Below are 16,982 nucleotides of genomic sequence, written 5' to 3'. Positions count from 1 at the left end.
CCGTTTTTCACGAACATGAGAAAACGAAGAAAGATTATTTTAATAATTTCGAGATTGACTGATTTGATGTGCCGTGATAAAATATGAAATTAAGTACGTCATCAAGATATAAAAATATATGACTGACAAAAGGTTCTTGGCTCTGATGAAAAATAACAAGATTATTGTACGGATATTGAGGATTTATATAGATTCCGCCGAAACATCCGGTTTTAAAAACGGTATTTATCGGACCCGACCGATTGATTCTGCCGGCTACTGTTCATACTAAAATACCTTTAGGTACAAAATACAAATGTACAATAGTGTATTATTTATGTCTATACATTTAGTACTAGCCAACGGATTTAAACGGCATTCAAATTAAATTGTAATCAATATACTATTTATGAATAATTATTATGCATTTATTAATAAATGATAAACATACCTAATTGTATCAAACCTATATTTACAGCACTGTACCTATACTAGCAGAACTAGCTGCTATCCATTTTTAATTTTTTTTATGTACCTATTCGATTACAATATTGCGATTTTATTAATGAAACTAATTTAATTATTTAATTAATTCAAATTTATTTTTGACTTCATCCAGATATTAATGCTCGTATAAATGCATTAGTATCTAATATGAAATGTATTAAATAATCAATACTTCAAAGTTTAATGTTTAAAGTATATTATGTAAACTGTAATATGCAATTAGCCTATATATTATTTTTTTTAACATAGAGCTATATTATTGGGCTAGATTTTTTTTTTCTTTGACCGATACCGTGTAACCATTTTTTTTTTAATTTAAATTTTTTAATTTTTATTTGTGTTATAAATTAATTAATGTAAATAATTATTTCAGTAAAATATTAAAGTCTATGTTACGTATGCCTGGTGAGTGGTGACTACCATTTTGATAAATGTAAGACATTTGAGTCACAAAATAAACAGTAGCCGGCGGGGTTAATACAAATTTATGGAATTTATATACACTCAGTATATTAACCAGATCCTATTTGCATCGGAAAAAGTCAAATTCAACGTCACACTTGACTTTTTTGACATTAACCAAAAAAACCGATCCTGTACCCGACCACCAAGTAATTAGTAGTACTATCATAATAAAACCGCATCTTTTACGACTATTAATAACCATACACTCACAATTAATATGTTATACCTATACGTGTGCTACTAACCCTGGTACTCCCGATGAAACAAAGTTCACTTACGCCGAGGTGCACAAATAATATAATGAAAATATACCTCTGTGTAATTATAATAACAGATATTATAATCAATATGTAGTTATGCTACTATAATGGTTTCCGTACCTTATTCCTAAACATTCATCTCCAAATTTATACCAGATATTTTAGTAGCAGCTCACGTCCGAATTAGTTCTCACTAGGATTTTGCAAATAAATCGTAAATTTTCACACTGGTCGTATGAGAAAAAGGCGAAATGCAACGAGATAGTTTTGTTATGATTCCGGTCCTCTAATGATTTTTTCGATAATTTACGAACGGGTATATTAATAATGAACATTGTAAAAATAATTGAAATTAAAATTTAAATGAATATGTTTAACTACAACTGTACTAAATGTATATACTATGCAGTTAATATAATCTGTCTGTTTAAAATACGAAGGCAAATAGTGTACCTATTTTTAAAATGTAAGAACTAATTTGGGTACTCCTTCGTAACCACCCGAGAACCAATTCAAACGTTTCGGGTCCAATATTTGAAATTCCGGATACAATTTTATCTTGACTATCCTGCGACAATGGTATATATATAAAAGGGAAACCGCCCCGACGTTCAAATCAATTTTTTCGCCCGATTCGTCTCACCTTTTCTGCGACTAAATTGTATTAGCGGAAATCGGATTTTCTCTTTGTGCGGGCGTTGTAGTTTCTCGATTCGTCTATTTCGTATATTAACGCCGTGAGGGAGTACTTACAGGATTTTTGATTCCACTACTAACTGCTTTAAAATATACTACAAATCCACTCTCGTCGTACATAACTCATGCTGACGCGGGTGCATAATGTTTTCAACGCATCAGAAAACGAGTAGGTAACAACTAAGCCGTTCAGACACGACTGTAGTACAATATAATGTCTCCATAGAAATGTATCCACCCTAAACTTTTAAGACACCCTGCTAGTACCCACCCTACATTACCAGACACCACACTCAGTCGGTTATAGACCCTCAAAACATACTGTCGTATTTAATATATTATATATCATTATAATAACACGGTAATAAACACGTTCGTGCACGCTAAACAATGCATTAATTATATAAGTAAGTGTTACCTACATACGTAAACGTAATAAAAGACAGTAAATCATTAATACTATCGTGATCGCATCGCACATATATTTACTATAACATAACTATGAACCCAAGAAATATTGTATCCGGTCCGTGTTTTGCATTATGCTTTTTAGAGATTACTAAATCGTAGAGTCTAGTTAACTTTGTATAGCTAGTCTTTAGAGTTAGTTTTATTTAATCGATTAGATGGATCTCTAGTATTTCTTTCAAAAGCAAAATATTGTGGAGATAATCTCAAAGCTTCTTTTATGGATTATTATTTATTAATGATTGCGTAACTATATCAACATTGAATGAATTTTTTGAAAATTTTACTCGATTATAAAAATAGCTACATCGATTCCATATTATATAACATACATGGTTATTATTTATATTAAAACCAAATTCTTCATAGTCTTTAATATTTTTTCTTCTTGTTGTCTAATTTGTATAATATATATATATATATACATATATTATTGATTTCCTGACTGAACAACAAAAGTTTTTAAACTTAAATGTACATATAATACGTTATCCTTATTAGTGATTTGAATAAACTACGACACTTTTCGCTTCCAGTATTATACATTACTTATCTTATTTTTTTACAAATCACTCAGTAGCAGTGTAACTTTGTTACATAATAAGTAACAATGTAAGAAAACAAAGTAAGCTTCCGGGAAGAAATTCCTTTTTCACTGGCACGAAAGTAAAATCTACATTTAAATTCGACATACTTTTGACATGGGTATAATACTTGACTAAGAACTTATTGAATATATTTTGTTGACAAATAATATAATATATAAGACTCTATCAATTTAAATAAAAAAAAACCAAACAAGATAAAACTAAATTAGATACCTATACTTACTGTATTATTATTATTTAAAATTGAAATAATATTAACAAATATTAAAAATTGAAGTTTAGCTTTAAAAAATAACAATATAGTATTATACATTTTATGTTTAATTGTTGAAGATAAATGTTAAATTGTTTTTGATAATTTATAATACCTTTTAATATATGTAATTTAGACACAAATGTATTTTATTTCATAAAATATTTGGTTATTACTTTTGCAATAAATGTGACTTTTTAAATTCATTCCATCAAATTTAACGATATTCTCATTTACATATATGTGATCACTATGCTACATTTTGGTGATTCCATTTCGCACATTGATCTATAATAATAATAAAAAAAAAAAACTTCAACTAGGTACAAAAAATAATAATATAATTTCTGTTGATTTGATCAAACGATAAAGTTTATTTTGACATATTTAAAAAAATATATACATTTAATAGATGAGCTAATACATATTTTTTCCCCGTTATAATATTTATAGGTACTATATTGTGTAATAAAACAATGTTCGTTACTCCACTTGTTTCCTTTTGAAATGCTATCTCAGGATCGTCGGTTACGTTATCATTGTGGTGCATCCTCTTAAAATTTCACTAAAATAGTAAATTATAAATTTAGTTTTAATGAACAAATTGTTTAACTCTTGTCTAAGTTTATTCAGTGGTTCATTCCGTGAAGCATATATTATTTAATTAAATTTTACCTAAGTTTCATACTCATTACAGAATAAAAAAACAAAATAAAATAAGATCTAAAAATTATTGATGTGTATATATTTATTACAATACGTTATAGGTACTTTTGTTTATTCTTCGATAGTGAAATAAAAATTTTAATTTTTGACGCATTAGTTACAAGAGAACAATTTCTACAATGATCAACGATTTGGCCTCAGTATGACGAATTTTGAAATATATTATAATTCAGTGCACTATTTTAGATGGCATAATAATATAAATATTTATCGTATGAGGTTTGAGTGATAGAAGATACATATTATAGGGAGAGGAAGGCGCAAAAGACGAATGTGACATTGTATAAAATCGTATTACGATCAAATCATGAGTGCATGTAATCAAAATTATTTCTTAGATCTTTTTTCGTGTTAAAAATTCTTTTGATATTGCATGCAAAAATCAGAAAGAAATATGAACAGGTTTATGGGATATGGTTTAATGTTTATATGGGGTTATTTATGTTTTAGTAGATATCCAATTCATATGAATTATTTAATTTATTGTGTAATTATTTGATATTTTTTCTGTTAAAACCCACTTTTTTTATATCTCACAGGCCTGACCTTTATCATACATTCACCATCCCTCAAAACTTATTCGGTATAAGTTCATTCATGTGACAACACTTCAAATAAGTTGTAAATGATGTCGATAAAAACCGAACATATTACAATAATAACTAAAAATAAAATTACTTTTAGGTCTTGTTGAGTAAACATCTGAAAAAAGTTTATATCATACGATGTCGAAAAACTTGTGACATACCTATATAATATGGCTATATGAAATGTAATTTTTTTTCATTTCTAGCGCTACTTCAACACAAGAGTTATTGGGTTTTTAATGTTATAATTGTCAATTTAATTTTCTCTATGAAGATGAATTATATAAGTTTTCTTACGCTTGAAATATGTGGATGTGTATATTATGTATCATAAAAAATGTATACGTTGTGGCAATTAAATAATTAAATGATTATGTATTAATAATAACGTTCATAAATCATAATTATAGTGTTTGATTGAAATTTATAGTTTTTAATATTATAATAACAGGCCCAAACAATAAAATATAAAAGTTAATAGATGCATTATATCACTAAAACATATTTTTTTAAATTAGGCAATGTATATTTTTTAGATTTGGTGTCACAGGGTACTCCCTTCACTAAAGCATAACACGTCTACTTATTTTAACATAACTTTTAATTATTGTAAGTACTATTGGAAATACAGATTGTAAAAATAATATTTTCTAATAATAATAGGCCCGGGGTGCCACCAATTTGCGACTTCACCTCTCCTGTCCTATTTATTTTGTCTGATTCACTTATTGTATTACTATAAATACAAATTGTAAATACTCTTTTTTTGTAATAATCATAATACAAGTAAAATAAGGAATATTTAAACCAGATTTTTTTCTTGTATTCAATAAAAATGAATCACTTGAGACAATTTATCAAGTTGTTAGCATTTTAAAATATAATATCATCTTATTTTATTTATGTTTTTAATTTTGATTTTATTTTTTAATGATTTTATTTATTCAACAATAATATTATCCTACAATTATATTTGCACATTTATGTGTTAAAGTTTGTTTCGTAGACAAATTAATCAACATATTCAAACTTTAACGTATTTATTACCATGGCTTATTTTATAGGTATAGGCATGGTAAATTAGCTTTGTGGGGCGAAGGCTAATTTTATGGGCTGGTTAGAGGTCCTCTTTCATGTAGCTCTTTCTCTGTTAATATCGATCTATATAATTGATGAATAAATGATATATTGGGCCGGGTGGCAGTATTGTGACAAACAGTTCCCACCCGTCTCTATGCTCTGAACGGGGGGTGGGGGAATGGTATAGGTATGGTAATTATTAGTATTCAGTAATTACTAGTGTACCTAATTAAAATATTTACTTATTAAGTAGTTGTCTTAAATTGTCCATAATTTAATTATCAGAGTCACTAAAATTGTTTTAACAAATTGTAGAACATCTATAATTTTAAATCTGCAAACTTTATTCCCAAGTTTAATGGTTTGAAAAAATGTTCAAATTATAGCTTATATGTATATCGGATAATACTAGATTAAGTATATTGTTGATGATTATTTTTGCAAAGAAATACATATTTTATGGATGATAATAATAAAAGTAAAAAATATGTTTTAAAAGTTTTTATTATTCAATTGAATTTTACTTTAAAATTTAAAATAATAAAATTAAGTAAATACTTTTATATTTCCATTATTTACTTTTGTTGTTTGCAAAACAATTTATAAGGTATTACTTCTTTCACAGTTTCTTGAAAAATATTGTATTTGTCAACGTATCTACTACCTGTATATCTATAACTTTTAATCGTTGGATTTATTAAAACCACATCTATACCCGATACGTTATTTTAGTCTATAGTGACTTTATAAGTATTTTAATGTGTTGAAGGTGTTTTAAAATAATTAATCAAATGGGTTTTAATCGTAACTATCGTGAGGAATTCTTCTTTAATATTAGGTATAACTGTTGTGTGAAAGGAAACAAGATTTAATGAGTTGCTGGCGGAGTGTAAATCAAAGATTGGAAAACAACTTACTTTAGCGACTGTTTTACGAGTGATGTTTTCGGAGTTAACTCGATATACGTAAATCGCACACTGGGTGTACTAACATTAATTGTTTGCTAACAACACATAATACTATTTAAATTTCGAAAGCAACCTACATTTACACGATCGTTTTGGTCGAGAATTGTGGTTTACAGTATTGTGGCTCGGACAATCATGTGCTGCAATTTCCCGACCGAATAGGATCACACAATTTTTTAGTGACTTACACGAACGTGTATATTGGAATAAAAATCTATAAAAATGTTGTAATGTCGATTATACACCATTTATATTGGTTTGTTGATCTTAAAAGTTTTTCTCGAGACTCGTGGGCAAGACGCAGTATGACAACAAATTACAAGCCTTTTGCGTGATAACCCTATAAATGTAGTCGTTTCTGTTACATTACACTACTATAATATTTTTCACGTACTATTTAGAGTATAATAATAATATTATTAGATACCTATATTATATTTTTATTTCGCCGCAAACACAAAGCTGATATGAGTATAAAAACTATAGTATGATGTGTGAAGACATTTTTTTGATTATTTTTTTTCCATTTAGTTTTCTTCCCGAGAATATATAAAACGTCCAAGATGAGCAAATGCCGGTGACGGACAAATTCCCCTATACTTCGGTGGATTAGTGGAGCCATCCGTTCAGCCGTCAAAACAACCTTTTGTTGGCAGTCTATCTCGACTTATTGTGTTCGATAACGTCTATGCTTTTTGCACTGCAACTACGTAAATCCACTATATAAGGTCCGCTTGGGTGTCACTCGTCATATATGACGATAAATCGTATATTTTCACTGTATAGTGTATACGTTTACGTACCTATACGGAGTTTTTGTTGATTTTGATAATGCGTAGCTTTCGTTTGGTGGCATAAGAGGTAGGGAAATATTTCCCGAGGCGTGTAATTTATTGAACTGAAGGTACCTATCTGCAAAAATGTAAAAACAATTGTTGATAATAGTTGAAACATATAATAATATCTCCACCGTTCCGCTATGCATTAAAACACATACAATAACAAATGCAATTTTAGCTTATAATATATTTTATATTATACATTATACCGTGTTCTACACGCACAATAATTGTGTAGGCTCACGTTTTTCATGTGCCTAATATTAATACATAGGTACCTATCGTTATTAGAAATTCGTGCAATACTGGAACAATCAATACTCAATATAGTTATGCATTTGTTTTTATTGAAGTACACAGATTACATCCAACAGTTTTCAATGAGTATTTAGCGGTAAAATTAAATTAAGGAATCCTATTGTTAATCGTGTTGACGGAATCGACGCGTAAACACATTGATTTACTGATTCATACTATTAAAAATTCAAACCTCGGTCGTATATAGGTTTGTTGTTTTTGAAATTGAGTGAATAATCATCAATACCCAATATTCATTCTGTTACCTGTATCCCATGTCGCAAAGTACCTAGTGTAATAAATGTTCACGATAATTTAGTGGTAATTATGATATGTTGCAGGGTGGAATTAATTAATAATCATTGAAAACAATAATATATTATAATATGTACTAATTATAGTATGCAATATTTACAATGTACTATATACCTAATATATAAAATGTATGTTAAAACAATTTTTTTTTTTTACAAAATTATTAAAATTTGTTTAATAATATTTACTGGACGCTATAGTATACTAAAAAAATACTACAAAATAAAACTTTAAGAAATTTGATGAATATAGAAAAATGTAATTAAATTATATTTTTTAAGTAGGTATCATATTTATAAATATACTATAATAAATAGTAAATGACAAAAAATATAATAATATATTAATTAATATATAGTGTTGTGCTTTAGAAGCACGTTTTAATCGTTTCACTTCTCGGTTCGATATCTATACCCTTCAGAATGTGTATGTTAATAAATCATATGATCATATTATCAAACGAAATTGTTACGATATTTGGTCAATATAAAGCTTAAGATTAATCCTCGGAAAGGGAATACCATTCTTAAGAATAACATTTTTCCGTCGTGACTGCAACTTTCTCAGATATCCTGATGAACACCGTACTACAAATAGTAATTGCAAATTTACCTCTCAATATTACATTTAGACTTGACGTGTTCAACTTAAAAGTACACACACACACTATCGTAATTTTAAGTAGCTGGACAATATTGTATTATTTCCGTCAATTATTTTACACGCTAAGAAAAATACTGTAGTGGAATAAAAGAATCGTTCCTAGAGGTTCGCTATTTGAAAACAAAAATAACGACGATGCCGTGATAACAGCAGAAGAACAATAAAATATAAATCACTTGAATCTCTCGGATTGCTAGGAATCTGAAAAATATAATACGAAAACATAATTTGATTTATTACTATTATTGTTATTGTTTCTTTTTTTTTTGATCGCGGGCTTATGAGTTTATGACGACTATCTATTTGTTCACCATCGATTTGTGACTTATTCGTCTTTAATTAACCAATTAAATTCTATTTCAGTATTTATAAAATATCAAAGAAGGATTAATATTATGTTGTGTACTATTTGTTGAGCAATATCATTTTTATACCTTATAATTATTTAATTTTTTTTGTAAGCCATTCGGTACGTGTGTTAAGAAATAAAATGGTCAAATAGTACTTGTATACTTTAGTCAATACAGTATATAATTGATAGAAGTGCATTTTTAAATTACACAACACTACAATATTGATTATTGTTTATTTATTAAGTATTATATGTATACATACCTTAAACACAAGACTCACGTATTTTTTTAGCAGTAAGACTTACAAAAATATAATTATATAAACACATGAAAGTTAAACGAAACACATACATAACTATTTTGATTGTACATTTGTTCAAATACATTCGTTCCATCTCATTGAGGATTTTAGATTCTATTATACATAATATATAAAATACCTTATATTCTTATTTTATCCATCCTTCTGTCTCGTATTTTGTTGTTATAGTGACCATTCGTATTATTGTTTATTTTATATAAATATTTTGAACATAAAACAACACTAGAGTTATTATTCTTAAATAAATTGTTTTCAATTGATATTATACGTACCTATACATAATAAAATTACCTATGTCTGCTTACATTTGTATAATAATATAGCGTGCCACCTGTAATAATGATAATGATAACGATTAAAGATTTTTATTTATGGTCTTTATTTTTTAAAACGATATTGCAAGACGTATGATTGGTCTACTGATGACACGTGGTCTGCAATTTTAGCCATGCATATAATTGTATTATATACCTACGTACCTAGCTTAACGAAATTAAAACGATTTGTTATTAAATTAAGATATAAGAGTTTTTGGAATACAGAGTTTATATTTTAGGGGAATGAAATTTGAAAATTTAATTTTACCTATACCTATATCAGAGGTAGTGAAGTTAAAATTGGAGATAAGACATGAATTTATTGTTGGGTTCCAAAAATATAGGATGAGGACGTTGCAGTCATAACAAAAACAAAATTTAAATTTAATTTGAGAATATTATAGATTATGATAAACAAGGAACTTAAAATGCCCATAGAATGGGTACTTTCTAACTCGCTATAAAATATAAAATAATGGTTACTAAAAATTAGGGTATATTTGTTAGCATGATGTATTCGTCGTTCCATGCAATCATAATTTAAATTTCGTCCATAATTAGTGTAAGGGATGATACATGCAAGGATGGCGATTTCAATTACTACCAATAAATTACTTCATATCAAATAAGATATTTTATTGTAGGTAAGCTTTTTGTTTTACTTACTTAAGTAAGTTACGCCCTTATTCCTTACTATAATATAATATAACACTAATAATACGTCATTATTATTATAACATCAACGATCGAATTACAACTGAAAAATAATAATGAATATAATACACATACAAATATAAATCATGTTATTATTTTAAAGTCAGTATCGGAATTCTCAATATGAAGCTTATAAATGCGCATAATAATATGATTAAAAGTAATAATGACTATTAGAAAGACGTCACATCGATACAATGTGTATCTGAGTATTTGTTTCAACGTGGCTCCAGTGTACTTTGTTCATTTAGTGGTTCTCATTCAATAATAATTTATTAGTAGGTACAATCATTCTTGTAAACTATATTCTACTTGATATTCTAGTCCACCAATGATATCTGTATGAGAAATTCTCCACGTATAGTCGTAATAATCCGTTTCGTCGTATGATGCGTATTTGGCCATTGATAGTTTATTCATCGTTACTTCAGTCTCTAAATCCGTGTGTGTTAAAATAAAATAATATATAATATTAGAACTGTTAGCATCAAAACAGTTATAACTACGTGCATACGATTCATATTATGTTTAAATAAGTACTTACAAGTTAACGTGCACTTAAAAAAAAAATTAAACACACACATAATATAATTGTATGGACTAAACAATATGAATTTTTATACGTCATTCAAGTTGCACTACACATCTAACCCCTTCAAAAAAAAAATCATCGTTCAGAATTAAGATCCAATAAGAATGAAAACGCTCCTGTGGTTATGAAAAAACATGCTGTGTACTATTTTTTTTAAGTAACCGGAATAATATATCAATCAGGGTTTCCGGTTAAGTCATTACGTTACTGTAGGTGATCGATGTTGTGCATTTTAATAGCTTACTTAAATATATTGTTTGACACGATATTATTATACCTACTGTTCTGTTGGTTGGTAAATATAGAATAGCGAAATAATATTATACTTAATAGAATAAAATACAGGATATTGTGAATAAGAGTTTTTACCACCTAACTTTATATTATATTTTTACCGTTTTTACAATTTTTATTTTTATCTATAAAAATAACAAAATTAATTAGCTCTTAGTTTACAAACGTTACTCAAACTAAACAATACACATACCTACTATTATAGTGGGTAATGGTATCGGATAGCCTATAATACCTACATTGTTTAGTATTATACTATTATATATTATACATGTACATAAACGTGATTTGAATTTCAATGATATAAGACTGTGTTAAGTCTAAGTTATATAACTTAGAACGTTATAAAAAGTTTTATGGATTTCCGTGAGGATTTATTGTTTCTAGATATTCAAAAAGGCGTAAAGTGTTTGTTAAAAAGCTAATGGAATAGAATTTCTGTTTCAGATTTATTCAACTATTCCTACTCTTAAATAAAATATAAACCTGAAAATACATTACCTACCGAGTGCTCAGTTTTTTTGTTTTATAAATGTGAAATTCGATACCTGACAAAACTACTTGATCAAAACAACTTTTAAAAATCATAGTTCATTGATAGTTTATTAAAAACAAAACACAGAAAATTAGTGTTAAAGACTATTTTTGGCTTCTATTACTTCAAGTTAAATAACATGTAACGGATCGTATAACATAGTATAATATTATCATACAATATCGAAGGCGATGGTAATAAAATATCCGAAATAAGGTTCCGATATATGTAAATATAGATATTATACGTAGGTACTCACATTATATGGACATTGTATCTTATCCTAAGGTGGGATGCTAGTAATTTTTGTATTTTGTTATGCATTGTTTGTATTATAACAGTATAAAATATACTCAATACATAATTCACATCATATTCAGAATATATCTATTTAGTTTTCGGTTTATTTAGCATTAAAAGTATCAGTTTTTAATTTAAGCAATTATAAATAACGACGTAAAGAATATACGGTTTTTAAATTTCAGGTTTTCATGGAATATTTTTATTTACGACGTTTGAGGCACTCGTCCCGACTCAATTCATTTTTCACCAGAGAACGACGATATTTTACGACGCGTAGTTTCCTAAATGTTGGTAGGTGGTAGGTACCTATACATTTATTCTGGTTACCAAACGCAGCAGCATTCTCTCATAAAATAGAATAAGCTTTTATTAAAATTACAATAAAATTATCGAGTTTTAAGAGATAATATATGTGTACGCCGTTAAACATAAAAATGTCGATGCTTGTATTTTAAAAAGGTCATTGATTAGTTTTTGGATGTGATGACCTCTTATAACTCTTCGAACACTAATGCAGATAATATTTTATTACCTATATTATAACGTGTGAAAACATTGAATAAATTTGTCTATTACTAAAATTATAAGACTATTTTTTCAAATTATTTAATAAATTAGTTGATTTAAATTAATTTTTACTCAAGAGTCGTGAAAGTACAAGTTGTAATTTTAATCAAATTTGTATTAACTTATTATGATTAAACAGTATTTTAAAATATATATATATTAATCAATTAAATAACCAATTTATTATGTAAAATGAATAATAATATTATTTTTAATTAAAATTAGAATATTATCTGGAAGTGTAATAAAGGTAATAAAGTGTATTTTACACATATTATTATTACTTTTCAATTTTCATTTTCATTTTCATTTTTCCAAGGTTTTTTTTTTAAATTTTTGTTAGTGTTGTATTGTAAGTTACAATTTTTACTGATATATTATGTAAATTTCTCAAAGTATATAGAAAACAAAGTATGCCAAAATTCCAAATATTAATTATTTAAAAAGAATGTGAAGAAAATTATTGTTTATTAATATTTTATTATGAATTTTTATTAAAACTTTATTAAAAAAAAATACGAAAAATGTTGTCATTACATTTTTATAAAACTTAAAAACTTTTATATTTTTTGTATTGTATAAAACTTCATAATACAATTTTGCAAAGATGAAATGTTGTTTCGTTGTCATTGACCATTCTTTCTAAGAAATGTTTTGTTGATATATTGGTTGGTGCCTATTATATAATCGCTGCTCGAATGCATATTATTTCATGAACAGATAATTATGATATCAAAAATATGAATCGCTATTGCTAATGAAAAGTTGATATGTGGATTAATCAACAAATGTGTTATGAAGATGAATAAAAATAAGGGTTATGATGGGTATATTTATTTTAAATATTGGAATTGCACGTAGATTTAATTTTTCGACAAAAAATCTATTGGTCTTTTTTGATATCAGTTTAAAATTCATCACCGTTAAAATAATAACTACTCTGTGGCTTGGTGTGGCGCAGTGCGTGCACTCAACTGCAGAAACGCACTGAGTGTACGTAACGGCCGGCGTTCCTAGTTCCCGGATGGGTGACCAACCCGGGATTCTTAGCAACGAATCCTTGCCACACATACAAAACGTGTTTTCAACCATTCCTCCCCCTACTATAACAACCTACAAACAAACAAAAACATCTAATGACTTAAGTTGCCGGGTTTAAGCTCAATTAAGAAAAAATAAATAAATAATTACTCTGGAATTCAATATATATTTTTTTTTTATTGATCATGAAGCCCGGTAACTACGGCTATTAGCTGTCTGTTTTTATTTGTAGGGAAGGAATTTGTAGGTTCTCGAACACGTGAGTTTTTGGTTTGGCAGATTTTTTATTGGGCACCTGTAGGTATCTGATATGCCTGGGTGGGGATGGCGGCACTTCCCTCCGGACTTGTACGAAGAAAAATGCTACCCGCGGCCGGGTTCGAACCGGCGCCTGTGTGTGTCGCAACCGACGCCTTAATCCGCTCGGCCACTCCGTCCCCCTCTGTATATTTTTATATTATAATAAATTGCAATTTTTTTATACAGTACTTGCACATAATGCAATATAAATTGTTATTAACAAAACCTTTTTTTCTTTAATCTTTAGCATGAAACACAATATGCTATGTACTTGAAGAACAACAACTATAAAATGCTAGTGGACAGTATTTTGAATAAAAATACGTCAAGTACAATCAAATAATGGGGAAAAAAATTATAAAAATTGTATTTATTTTTCAAATTGTTTTAAAAAGGCATTGATGTTCAGTAGTGTTTCTTTATTAATTTCCTGGATTTAGCTATAAAATTAATTAAAATATATTTTTGACAAATCGATGTTCATAATTTTTTTAAAACTGATTTTACGTAGGTACCTTATCCTACTATATTATAAATTACAATGACGTTTTCACGCTACTCGTCTGTCACATATTCTTGTCACGTGGCGTGTGGATTATGTGAAATACCATTAAAAAAAAAAAATTATTACAGTATTTTTATAGATATACACAGTCATTACGTTTTGTCACGTCTTTCATCATTATTATAGCAACAAATATTTTTGTACAGTTTCCAATTTTTTGATATAATAACATATATTATCTATTTAGGTAAACCTAATGATTTATAACGTAAAAATGTATTTGTAAATATTATCAATACATTGATCGTTTGGCTGATATTCATAGTTAGAAATACTTAAACATATATATTATAAATAGGTACTTACAATGTACACTGTACATTTAAAAGACGGTGGCGTAGTCAGGATTTTACTTTGGTGATGGGGGTTGATCATTTGTTATATATTATGGTATAGGCTTCACTGTGTAATATTATACCCCATTGAGATTGGTATATAATACATTCAATCATTTTAGACTTGACAACTAAACAAATTACAATTTTAATACTTCGTTACGTCTTACGTATTGCACGTTCAAAAAACATTATATTTTAAATTTTCTTAAAATTTCGGGAATGCTGCAACCACCTCAGCACTCTTGTCTATGTCATTGTTACATGTTACCTATTATAAGTGTAGAATTATAGTAACATCAAATATAATAATTATGACGGATAGTAACACAATTTTTTTCCATCATTATTAACAGGTTCAAATTTATTGGAACAGTACCTATGGTTTGTTTAACTTAGTCGAATATTTAATTTCATAACTTTGATCATTCACGCACTGGTGTACGATAAAGTATGTACTCCAGGTTACTCGTATTAATTTCAAGTATTTTTGTTTTTAAATCAAATATTACATGATTTCTTCAAGGAGTTAGTTTGACATGAAATCACATGCTTATAAATTATAGTTCTTCACTTTATTGAGTTATGTATTCAAGGCGAAAATATTAGTTTCAGGAAAACGGAATCTGCTTCTGACAGTTATTTTAACTCGACTTGAATTCTAGGTATACATAATTTTTATATCAACTTGACCATTGTACATTGTTTGAGTAATTTAGGTCAGAGAAATATTTGATGTCTTATTATATTTAATAAAGTTTGGTTGAAAATATATATAATACGTTTATCAAACAATAATATTGTTTAAGAATAAGATTAAAATGTAAGAAAAAAAATTGTTTAATAGTTCAAACCAATTGAATACCTAGAACAAATAATGAGCTTTTTTCTTCTTTTAAATTATAGTTAATAGATTTAGTACATCCAATAAAATAATATTCTATACAATTGTGATCCATTATCGTAGTTTTTTAGGGAACACTTCCTTTAAATTTGGTTAAATATTTAATACATTCGAAAAAAAACGTATAAAACATAATAATACTGTATAATAATTTAAATTTATAATTTATTTCATTTTACCCGACAATAGGTACTAGATAACAAAAATTGGAATATTAAAATAAAATCCAATCAATCAGAGCATCATCGTTGTATACGTTTTATTTGTTTACCAGTTATAAGCTAAAAGGAAAACAATATTTATCGAATACCTATAGGAATAATACTATAGTTCATTAAATATTCTGCAATTTGGAAAATTGTCATTAATAATAATCCCTCGACCCTACAACATTTACTCGCATTAATTATCCATCAAAATGGGCACGATGAAATAGTTGTGATCCTAAATTATGTATAATAGCTCCAGTGTAATATTGGGTAGGTATTGAATCGTTATTACAAACAAGAGAAGGTATAATATAATAATATAATAATATAATACAATAATATTGGTACTTATATAATTCATAATACATAATACATTTTGTTCCGAAACCATAGCGAATATTATCATTGCTCTGAAAACAAATGTCGGAAACAAAAAAGTAAGCCGATTATTATTAGTTACAGTAAGTTCGAGTACAAAGCTTAATATAATATATTTACAGATATTAATTTCTACACAATGAAGGGAAAATATTATATTAATAATAATGATAAAATATCAACAACTCTGAAGATCGCAGTGTATACAGGTTTTTATTTTCATACAGAATATATTTTGCCCTTTGAAAGTCGACAGTTTAAACGAAGAAAAAGTTTCGATACCGCACGTGATATAGAGAGTTGAATGTGAATTTTTAACGAGTTTATTTCAAAAGCTTTTTGCCAAAAACAACACACACACCCGCCCGGGAATTGGACGTTTGCTCGTATATTGTGTATGTTCTACGTGAGTTTGGGGGAAAAACCTTAAAAGTATTCAATCAAAATCCCGAAACAAAGTCGCGGCATCGAACGACAAACACGTCAGGGAAATAAATAAAAACAGCCGAGCGCGGAAAAGAACGAGACATTCGATAAGTGTG

General features: G+C 27.6%; 1 protein-coding gene across 6 annotated transcripts in view; it reads left to right on the top strand.

Annotated features, from left to right (window-relative positions):
* The window catches only part of LOC132950004 (adenylate cyclase type 5), a 197,181-nt gene that overhangs the window by 70,595 nt on the left and 109,604 nt on the right, over nucleotides 1–16,982 (top strand). The window lies entirely within an intron of this gene.

The sequence above is a fragment of the Metopolophium dirhodum genome, chromosome 8, assembly GCF_019925205.1.
Source record: "Metopolophium dirhodum isolate CAU chromosome 8, ASM1992520v1, whole genome shotgun sequence".
In the NCBI taxonomy this organism is placed as follows: Eukaryota; Metazoa; Arthropoda; class Insecta; order Hemiptera; family Aphididae; genus Metopolophium; species Metopolophium dirhodum.
The sequence above is the reverse complement of the archived record's forward strand: the minus strand, read 5'-3'. Positions and strand labels throughout refer to the sequence as shown.